General features: G+C 59.2%; 1 pseudogene; it reads right to left on the bottom strand.

The window, feature by feature from the left end:
- Window positions 1-844: 844 nt before the first annotated feature.
- LOC136338141 (serine/threonine-protein phosphatase 2A regulatory subunit B'' subunit beta-like) lies at window positions 845-4307 on the bottom strand (annotated as a pseudogene).
- Between the last annotated feature and the right edge of the window lie 7047 nt (window positions 4308-11354).

Here is an 11354-nt window from a genome sequence, read left to right on the forward strand (position 1 = left end):
CTACGGAGTGGGACTGAAACACAGGTGACCCCCAGACACCAGAGCCCATAGGCTCCCAACTGTGGAGGGCGCCCTGAGGACCCATTCAGGGAGACATGGCCCGGTCCCTGTGGCTCCTGTGGCCTGAATCGCTGGCCTGTGAGGGCCTTTCCCAGTGGGGCTTGGACTGTGCAGGCCTCACATGCCTCAGTCTGTTCCTGGGGCCAGGAATCTCCTGGCACAGGTTTAGGGCGAGTATCTGTGGGTTCATGGAACTGCTGGGGCAGGTGAGGAGTCAGCATGCCATACGACGGGCACCTCGTGGCCACACTGCTCTGCAGGTTTGTCCTGGGGGTGACACCCACCAGGCTGAGGTGTGGATGACTCCAGGTTATTTTGTTCTGCTCCTGACAGTCAGTGTCTATACCAGTGTGGGAAGGGGGTACAGAGCCCCAGGAGGCAGGGAGGGAGGACAAGGGAAGAGGGCTCTAAGGTATATTTGCAGGAGGGAAGACCCTGCTGACTGGGGGTCCTCCAGTGAGGAGGCCCAGAAAGAGAGGACTGTGGTAAGCGGGGGACACAGGACCCCAGGGCTCTGACAAGAGGGGCTCCCCTGCCCCCAGGTGTGTCGCCCAGGCCCCAGGCCAGTCCTATGTCTGGTCCCACAAGCGCTGGTCCAGATCCCATGTGACCAGAGGGCCCTAGAGGCCCACATGCCTGTCTGGGGCTGTGGGGCATGGCTGGCTGAGGAGAGCCTGAGGCTGAGAACACTTATATTATTTACTTGAAAATACAAATGGGATGTCATAAAACATTTTTAAATCGCTCTACACAGCAAATAAAAATTAACTTTATATGTTTTGTACACCTAAGAGGAGACATTCCCATGAACACCGCATGGGGCAGCCCTGTGCCCAAGGCACGTGCAGACGGGAGGCGCGGGGCTGCAGGAAGTGCCCATGGCTCCGAAGCCGCAGTCCATGCAGGGAGCAGGACAGGCAGGTCGTCCCAGGCAGAGGTGGGTCCTCACCGGCGTGGCCCATTGGACAGGGCACGGTCGTCTCCCAACCTCAGCTCAGAAGCCAGACCGAGGGCTGAGGGAGGTCTGACGTACAGGGAGCCAGCTGTGTCCCGAGCCGCATGTCCTCTGCCCGCCAGGCCGGCTGGCGGCACACCCTTCCAGGGCCACCTCCAACTGGTGCCCATGGAGAATAAATAGAACGCCTCACTCCACCCAGACGCACCTTGTTCTCTGCACAAGAGCTCAACCATGAAACAGCAGATGGCTTTGTTTGCACAGAAGCTGCTGCACCTGGCCGGCCACAGTATGTCACGAGGGCTGCAGCTTGTCCTCCTGGCACTCGTAGTCGTACAAGTCCACTGTGCCCAGGCCGGACGGCGTCTCAAAGAAGGGCCTCTGGGCCAGCGGTGTACGCAGGCGCTCAGCTTCTGGTCCACAGGGCTCAGCTTTGCCTCGTATCTGCAGGAGGGTCGCAGTGAGAGCACGGGCCACTGGGGACATGGCGGGGTTCTGTGATGGGGACAAGGGGGCTCATGAGGCCACACGAGGGCCGTGGTGAGACCGTGCACAACAGCAATGATCAGGAAACAAGCCTAGCCTTTGTGTGTCATGGATGGAGACCTACTGGACACTCACAGGGTGACCCGCGCAACACTCACAGGACAACGCTGTGAAAACCATCGCAGGCTCTGAGGAAAAGCCTCCCCCTGGGGAGGCACTGGCTCTGCTGGCCAGATGTCCCCACTGTCACCCACAGCTCAGCTCACCACCCGGGGCCTCTGCATCCGAGCAAGACCCGTGTCCAGAGAATGACCCCAATGGCCACACAAGAACAGGTCCCGCACCCCACGAGGGACACGCGTGCAGACAGGGAAGCCCCAGGCTGTGTGAGCCCCACAGGACAACGGGGACGGAACTGCACCAGGGTGGCGCACATCTGTGCGGTTAGAGGAAACTGCTCAGGAGCGTGGTGCCAGCAGCAATGTGAGTGGACCTGTTGCCCAAGACCCTGGGCGGCCACTTACAGGGGAGCCCACCACCACCCCGGGGCCCAGGCACTGTGCCAAGGTGAAGGCTCACATGCAGAAACCAGTGTGAACGCCACACACAGGCTCTGGTCTCCCACACGGGCAGCTGCGGCCAGCGCTCCGCAGCAATGACTGGCTGCTGCCGTCCCTGTCTCCCCGCCCCGCCCCTGTCTCCCCGCCCCACCCCCACCCCCACCCCCACTCACTCGTCCTCCCAGGGCTCCCCGGCAGCCTGCTCAGCCACCAGGATGTCGTACTCCTCAGCTGCGTACTTCTCCCAGTCCGACAGCTCGGGCCCTTCAGTCTTGGTCTCCTGGACAGGACACGCACGTCACAGGCTGCACGTGCCTGGCACCCAGCACGCCCCGGGCTCCCGGCCACACTCACCCTGCGCAGCGACACCTGCTCCTTCTGCTCATGGTCCATGTACTTCTCGATGTTGAAGAAGGTGTCGAAGAAGACGTGGGCCAGCCTGCAGCGCTTGAAGTCCTGCAGTGTAATCTTCCCTATGGGGACGCAGTGGAGACAGTCACCCAGAGCACGGCCAAGGGGTGCTTGTGTGGGGGACGTGCCCTCAGAACTGCGGCATGGCGCCACATGTCTGACATGCTCTCAGTGACATGAAAAGGGCCCAGGAGGCCGTCCCAGGTGAGGATGGAGCCTGGACTGGGGGCAGGCAGAACAAGTGACGTGCGTGCATCCACCATGGGTGGCGCACACTCATCTGAGCTGCAGGGACATGGGGACAGGGCAGGAATCCCAGGGCAGGGGAAACAGGGTCTCGGGACGACAGCTGCAATGTCCTGGACTCAGCACACGGAGGCCATATGCACAGAAGCGTGCAAGTTCAGAGACCCCCTCCCTGTCTCTGACTTCAGCGGTCCTGAGTCCCGCATGGTGCTCTGTCGGCCACCCCGTGAAGGAGCCTTTCCAGGGGAGGGCAGTCAGGACGTCCTAGGCTGACCTGGGAATCCTGGCTCAGGGCCCAGACTCCATCTGCTAACGGACATGGGCACTGCCCACAGCATGGGTCCTAGCTACACATCCTGAGGTTAGAAACCGAGGGGCATGGGCAGATGTTGGCAACACCCAGCTTCCTGACCCTCTGTGGTCACCTACCAAGACAGGACCCCTCACCAGGGAGGTCTCGGGACAGGAAGGAATGGGAGCCCGAGCTGTGTCAGAATGCAGAAGCTGCACAGCAAACAAGGGTGCTCGTGTATCCAGTGCTGCTCTGGGCACTGTCTCCAGGACACAGTCTATATACCAGCCGGCCTGAGGCTCTGCTCAGCCTGGTCACCAATGGAGAGGGCACAGACTTCTCTGATGGGCCCCATATAGGGGGATGCCTGCCCCCCCACGGGGACCACAGCCCCACAGGGACCGCAGCCCAGGCAGCACCTGTGCGCTGGGGCTTCACCAGGTCCAGCATCTGGCAGAGGCAGCCCTCGGGCAAGGCTGTAGAAGTACTCCAGCTCGAACATGGACAGCGCCCTATCCCCGTCCAGGTCCATGCAGCAGAACCAGTACTCGATGCTGCAAATGTGGGCGAGCAGGGCTTGGTCGGCTTTGGCCCCTCAGGACAGCTCCCAACCCCAGGACCCCCTCGTCCTTGGACGGACCCCACCTGGCACTGAGCCATCCCCAGGGAAGGACAAAGTGGCCTCCTCGCTCAGCGATGCCCCAGCCCGGGCTGCCCCCACATGACCAGGAGCTCGAGGCAGCAGACACCCACCTGGTCGGGGTCTTCTTGTCCTCCTCGGAGATCAGAAACCAGATGAAGTCCGCGTAGATGATCTTCTCCTTCTGCACCCTTCTGCCTCTGGGTTCAGGGCGGGGTTGAGACAGGACCATGTCGGGGGATGGGAGCAGCTTCAGCTGGGACCCCTGTCCACTCGCTGGGTGAGTGGACCCTGCCTCTGTCCCAGGGCTGCTCGGTCCCCCTGGGGATGGACTGAGATCTGCGACCACACAGGAGGCCCCCTGACCCAGGTGGGGAGGACAATGGCCGGGGTTTTGGCTGACGGCACCTCACAGCCCTCAGCTGCCCCAACTGCAGTGTCACTCAGACACCAGGGCCCAACAAGGGCCATTGGGGTGCCCCTAAGGACCTCACAAAACAAAGAAGTGTCCCCTTTAAATCCTGTGACAAAAGCATGTGCCTGTCACCTCAGTGACAGCTGTGTCCTGCGTCGGTGTGGAGCAGGCAATGGGACATGTGCACAGACCCTCGCCCTCCCTCCACCCCAGGACACAGCCTGTGGAGATGTACCGCATCACTGCCCCAGAGAAGACCCTCTCGATCTTCCTGGTGGATATGGCTGCAAGAGAGACGGCTGTGAGTGCGGGGCCGCCCCTCAGGGAGCTGGGAGGCAGCTCTGCAGCTGAGGCTGGGTCAGGGCGGAACCCTGTGGACCAGGATGTGCCCCCCACATGCCCCAGTCTCCAGTACCAGGGCTGAGATGCTGACCCGGGGCCACGTGACAGAGCAGAGGCACAGAGGGGACAGGTTGCAGCCACAGCCTCGGGGCCCAGCTGCCCAACGCCATCAGCTGGCTGTGCCTAGAGCACAGATGCATCTCAGCCACAGGCGATGAACCAGCAAGAGGGGAAGCAGGTATGCTTGCTGGTTCCTATAGCAAGGACCCAGATGGGGGTTTGGAAAAGAAATGTTTCTCTCCCTCAGTCCTGAGAGCTGAAGTCTGAGATTCAGTTGTCACAGGGCTGGGTCCTCCTGAGGCCTCTCTTCTGGGCGTGCAGACAGCCATGTCCTGCCTGGGTCCTCACACAGTCATCCCTCTGTGTGTGTCTGTGTCCTCACCTCTTCTTAGGACCCCATCCTGTAGCATCAAGCCCACTCTAGTGACCTTGCTCTACCTTGCTCTGTCAAGACCCATCTCCACGTACAGCCCCATTCTGAGGTCCTGTAGGTAAGACTTAAAAGTAGGAATTTTGAGGAGCACAGTTCAGTCTGTAGCAAAATCTATGCCCACAAAACAGGAAACAGTCACCCCCTCCTAGCTCACCCTGCTGCAGGATGGCCACTCCTGGGGGGAGGGAGTGGGCAGTGTTAGAGTCTGGAGACTATTTTGCAAAAACATACATGCCTACGTCCATGTCCTGAACCTCAATACCTGTGAACAAGATCCCATGCGGCCTGACCAGGCAGTGGCACAGTGGATAGAGCGTCAGACTGGGATGTGGAGGACCCAGGTTCGAGACCCCAAGGTCGCCAGCTTGAGTGTGGGCTCATCTGGTTTGAGCAAAAAGCTCACCAGCTTGGACCCAAGGTCGCTGGCTCAAGCAAGGGGTCACTCGGTCTGCTGTAGCCCCCCGGTCAAGGCACATATGAGAAATCAATCAATGAACAACTAAGGAACCGCAACGAAGAATTGATGTTTCTCATCTCTCTCCCTTTCTGTCTGTTTGTCCCTCTCTCTGACTTTCTCTGTCTCTGCCACTAAAAAAAATAAAATAAAATAAAGGATCCCATGCGGACTAGGGTCCTTAAAGATGTGATTAGTGAAGGGTCTGAGACAAGTCACCCTGGGTCAGGGGGGCCCTGCAACCAGTGACAGGGACCTTAGAAGAGACAGAGGAGGAGACACAAACACAGAGGAGAAGCCACATGGGGACAGAGGCAGAGACAGGAGCCCCAGGAGCTGGGAGAGGCAAGGGGGACCCTCCTGGGAGTCTCCGGAGAAAGCGTGGCCCTGGGACCCCTGGATCTCAGATGTCTGGTCTGTGGGATGGGGAGGGTGAGTTAAACCCCATCTGTGGTCCTGTTCAGTGTTATCTTCAAATTCCCCACACCCTCCTCCATGACGATGCTTCACTCCCCTGAACTCGGACTTCCGGCCTCCAGAACCAAGAGACCACTGTTGACTTAGGCCCATCTGTGCCCGCGTCACGACGGCCCTGGGGAGCCAGGTCAGCTAAACCACACGGAACAAGTGAGGAAACCTGTCGGTGGCTGTATAGGATGGCATCACCTCTGGCCACCGTCCTCGGCCTTCCCAGGAGGGGAGGGGCCTGCTGCTGCTGGCGCAGGAACCCTGCTGGGCTTTGGAGGCAGCACCCAGAGAAGGGACACATGAAAGTATTTGGGACCTGGCCACGCAGGGCTCACCTAGCAGACCAGACATGGTGCAATGGGCAGGAGTGTCGCCAGACACCCAGGGACAAACTGAGAAGACTTGTGAAAAGGGGCACAGCCGGTTCATGGGAGAGGAGCCCTCTCTCCCCATGCATGTGCCCTCCATGCACGACCCTTCTGTGCACCCGTCTGCCTGTGCAACGTGGTTGTTGTGCTGGGCCAGGTCCTGAGAGTTGATGAGCAGGTCATGGTCCATGTCCAGCTCCCAGAACTTGCAGTAGATGACGTAGAAGTGCTCGTAGGAGAAGTACTCCGTCAGCTGGTTGATGTCCGCCTCCTCTTCCCGGAGTGCCACGTTTTGCCATACAGAGAAGCTGTCTCTCCGAGTTTGCACCGCGGGCCCTGCTTGTGGGATATGGCTCAGCGTCTGGGTCAGGGCTGCCCCCATTAGCGGGACAGCACCAGGACGAGGATGTGGTCAGGGCTGGGCCTGGCAGGGGGTGCCCCACCATCCTCGTCCATGTCCGCACCCTCAGTGCAGGGCGGTGTTGGCCCCGGTGCACTCCACTGCTGCCCACCTGCAGGAAGGTGCTCCTCCGCAGCTCCTCGCATGTGCTCCTGTGTTCAGGTCTCAGCAGCGGTCCCAGAGGGGTGTGTCCTCACCCAGGACGACACCCACCTGTGCCTGCATCATGAGTACAGAATGGATGGAGCCCCCACGTGTGAACATAAGCCTTGCTTATGCTCTGTGTTCCATGTTCTCAGGACAGTGATGCCCCCACTGATAATGGTGGGGAGCACGCGGAATCTGGAATCACGGCACATGGCTCCTCACACGTGTGCTCCCTGTGTTACAGGATGTGTGCTCCCACCAGAGCGCACAGCAGAGGCTAGGCTGCTGGGTCTGCTACTGCTCAGGTGGGGATGTGTGGGGGGTGCCACCAGAGGGGCTGTGCAGGGAGCCCATCCTCCCAGGCCGTGCTCTGATTGGGCTGGGCTCCCACGGGGGAGGGGGGCTGGACCTGTGCCGTGTGCTCCCCCCGGGGCAGGCAGGGCTAGTGTGACTGCTGGATACACTACAGGACCGCCAGGCCCTCGGGACTTGCTGTGCTTGGTGCCCAGGGTCAAGATGTGCACCTGACTCAGGGCTCACACGAGGCCCACTATGTGCAAACCACTGACAGCTCGTCTACGGCTGGAAAGAGGGTCTGGGAGGAACAGGGCCCATGGACAGGGGCCCTCGCTCACATTACGGGGGACGGGCACCAGTGCCCAGTACTCACAGTGGTGATGTAGCAAGAATGGAACTCTGATGCCTCCTTTAGGAACGCCAGGCCAGGGTAGGTGTTTACCACATCCTGCAGATGCAGACGGGACAAGACAGCTCTGCACACGGTGGCCATGGAGAACCGCACATACACCCCCCCCCATCTCTGCACCTTCTGCTGGGTCCTGTTTCCACACACACGCTGCATGCTGCTTGTACAAAGCCAGACGTGGGAGTGTGTAAAACCACATCATCTGCCGGCCGAGAAAGGACAGGAATCACACCATGCTCCCTGCCCACGCGCAGTTTACTCAACACATTGGACAGCGCAGATGTCCCACCAATAGGTCCCTGTTTCACGAGCTCCAGTCACAGGACCCTTTGAGTCCCTTCTGCTGGGACTGTCCTGGTCCCTACAGTCACTCAGAGTGATGACACACACAGCCCAGAACGCTAACCCGGACGTCTTCCAAATTCTGCCCCAGTGAGGGACTGATGCAGGAAACAGTGTTAGGGAACCAGAGTGGCATTTGCAAAACCATGCCCAGTGTCTGCACCCTGCTTCAGGAAGGAAGGCCCATGCTCACCGCCCGCTCTCCGCTGTGGCACAGACTCCACGTCCCATAGCAACGGGGCCATGTGGTGTGGGTGGGGGATGGGGTGTGCACGGGGTGGATAGCGGGTGGGGCGCGCAGGGCACACAGAGTTTACCTGCAGGAAGGGGACGAAGTCCTCCTGCACCAGGTAGTTGCACCATGAGTTCATGAGAATGTGGACAAACTTGGCAGCATCATCATGACAGTTCTGCAGGATTGCAGGCATGCACGCACACACATAGACACACACACACATGAAAGCATGCAGGCAAAAATGCACACAAGTAGAAAGGAAGCATGCAAGCAAATGCACACACAACACAAATGCACGCAAGCACACACACAAACACATGCCAGCACTCAAGGATGGAAGCACGCACAAACACCAGCACGCACTTACTCAGAAACATGCAAACACGCATGCAATGACATACAAACTCACGTAATCACCCACGAACGCAAGCACGCACACAAGCCCACAGGCAAGCACGCAAGCATGCACATGTATGTGCACACACAGGGAAAAGGAACCATCCCAGCCTTACACATTTTGTCAGGGGAGAGTTCTGAACAGGGAGCTCTGTGTCACAAGGTCCCCTGAGATCTTAGGTTCTGGGGGGCCATCCACAGGAGCTCACTCCATGGGCCATGCTCCCTGAAATTAATGTTTGCTTATGCAGCATCCTCTGGAGAGCACACACACAGTGCACACACATGTGCACACTTCCCCCCACAGCAGTGGCCAGGCTGCCACTGGGCAGCTGAGCTCTGTGGGGGCAGCGGGTGTTATGTGTTTTCTAGTTTAGGACCTCCCTGAGCCATCTGTCCAGTGAGCCCCTTCAACAGGCCATGACACCCTGTGCACTGCCGTCCCCTGCCCAGGACACGCTCACGGAGATCTCAGAGTGGCTGGAGAACCACTCCCGGGAGGTGGTCATCCTGACCTGCAGGAACTTTGAGGGCATAACAGACAACCTGCATGAGTAGCTGGTCGCCTGCATCAAGAACATCTTTGGGGACATGTCATCTCCCTGAGGGGTGAGAGGGGCATGCAGTGTCCCCGAGGGGTAAGGGGGGCATGACCTCCCCACGCAGGTCCTGGGAGGGGGCGAGGCTTCCCCGTACCTGATGCTGAAGTAATCCTGGTGGTTATGAAGCCACTGACACCATCTTCTGGAAGCTTCTCTGGAGACTGAGTCAAACTTAGCACCTATTAGAAGTTGCCACAGAGTGTGAGCACAGTGACTCTCCCTGTGTCCCAGGCTGAGCACAGTGACTCTCCCCATGTCCCAGGCTGTCTCAACGAGGTACAGCCTGGGAGCCCCAGCCCCACAGGGCTTCTTCTCACCCCGTCCTGGAGGCAGGAACCTGAGACCCAGGTGTGGGCAGGGCTGGGTCCGCCTGAGGCCTCTCTCCTGGGCGTGCAGACGGCCGTCTCCTCCCTGTGTCCTCACACGGTCATCCCTCTGTGTGTGTGTGTCCTCACCTCCTCTTCTTTTTTTTTTTTTTTTTCATTTTTCCGAAGCTGGAAATGGGGAGGCAGTCAGACAGACTCTCGCATGCGCCCCGACCGGGATCCACCTGGCATGCCCACCAGGGGGCGATGCTTTGCCCATCTGGGGTGTCGCTCTGTTGCGTCCAGAGCCATTCTAGCGCCTGAGGCAGAGGCCACAGAGCCATCCCCAGCGCCCGGGCCATCTTTGCTCCAATGGAGCCTCACTGTGGGAGGGGAAGAGAGAGACAGAGAGGAAGGAGAGGGGGAGGGGTGGAGAAGCAAATGGGCACCTCTCCTGTGTGCCTTGGCCGGGAATCGAACCCAGGACTCCTGCAGGCCAGGCTGACACTCTACCGCTGAGCCAACCAGCCAGGGCCACCTCCTCTTCTTATAAGCACTCCAATCCTGTGGGATCAGGACCCTCCCTAGTGACCTCATTGTACCTAAGTCCCCTCTGTTCTTGTGCAGCTTGACTCCCAGTGAGCCTCCTGTCCTGGTTACTCACTGAGGGGCATCAGGCTCTGTTCCAGGAAAATGAGTGTCTGTGTCCTTATGACAATCCAGATGCCACAACACTGACACGGATGCCCCATCACCCCACTGTCCTCGCACAGACCTGATATCCCCTCCCGACCCTGACATGTCACCCCCACCACCACCACCACAGGAGGTTCCGACACTGCAGCAGCTCTGGGCACAGGGCTAGCAGGTCCTCCTGTCCTACGATGATGAGGGCACCGTGCACCAGCATGAGGGGCTGTGGCTGGCAATCCCCTACTGGTGGGGCAACCAGGTGAAGCCCAAGAAGCTGATCCGCTTTTCGGCTGGATCACATAAACAGCTGGAGCACATGAAGAGCTACGGCCACCCAGGTGGGCGCATGTCCTGTGGGTGGGTACTCACACACGTGTACACACGGCACACATCCATCATGGGTGTGTATGTGCACACACATGCATGTGTGGTTTCAATGCTCAGCTGCATGAGGTCTGGGTGTTGGCGTGGCAGCTGCCAGCTCTGAGCAAGGAGAGTGTGCAGTTCCGGGGGTTTCTGTCCCTTCTGACATCACACAGCATCCCATGTGTACCCCGCCCGGGGCCTCCTCATCCAGTGCCTATGACTCTCTGCAAGGACATGAGCACTTTTGGGCACACGACCCCAGATGATTTGAAGGTAGGGCTGCTCTGCACTGTTGTGTCTGTGCCTTGAAGGGAAGGAGATTTTCTTGCAAACAGAGTTTGTGGTTTCAACTGCTCCATATCTGCGGTAAGGGTGCGTGGCTGTGTCTGTGGGCACTTTGGGTCTCCGGGGTCCCACTCTCCTGTCACAATCAGCACTGTGAGAGGGCAGCCCTGTGTTATGCTTGGTGTGCTACCTGGGATTCACATGGCTATTATTCCGTATACCGCATGGGGTCAGGACCTAGACATGTCAGGTCACTTTTCGCCCAGTGCCCTCTGTAGCAGGAGCATGGCTATCGGAAACACAGCTGGGCCCAAGATGTCTGTGCTGGTGTGAGGGACTGGAACCACAGGGGGGGGGGCAGGGAGGGCGGTGGCTGATGGGCCAGGTGGGGTGCCGGTGGACGAACGTGGCAGCATCGTCGTGACAGTTCTGCAGGATCCTGCAGGCATGCACGTGCACGCGCGTGCGCACACACACACACACACACACACACGAAAGCACGCACGCAGAAATGCACGCAAGAAGAAAGGAAGCATACAAGCAAGCACATAAGCACAGGCACAAACACACGCCAGCATGCAAGGATGGAGGCACGCACAAACGCCAGCACTCACATACTCAGAAACGCACGGAAACACGCATGCAATGATGACGTATGAACTCACGTAAGCACCCATGAACGCAAGC

Source organism: Saccopteryx bilineata, chromosome 5 (genome assembly GCF_036850765.1).
Source record: "Saccopteryx bilineata isolate mSacBil1 chromosome 5, mSacBil1_pri_phased_curated, whole genome shotgun sequence".
Lineage (NCBI taxonomy): Eukaryota > Metazoa > Chordata > Mammalia > Chiroptera > Emballonuridae > Saccopteryx > Saccopteryx bilineata.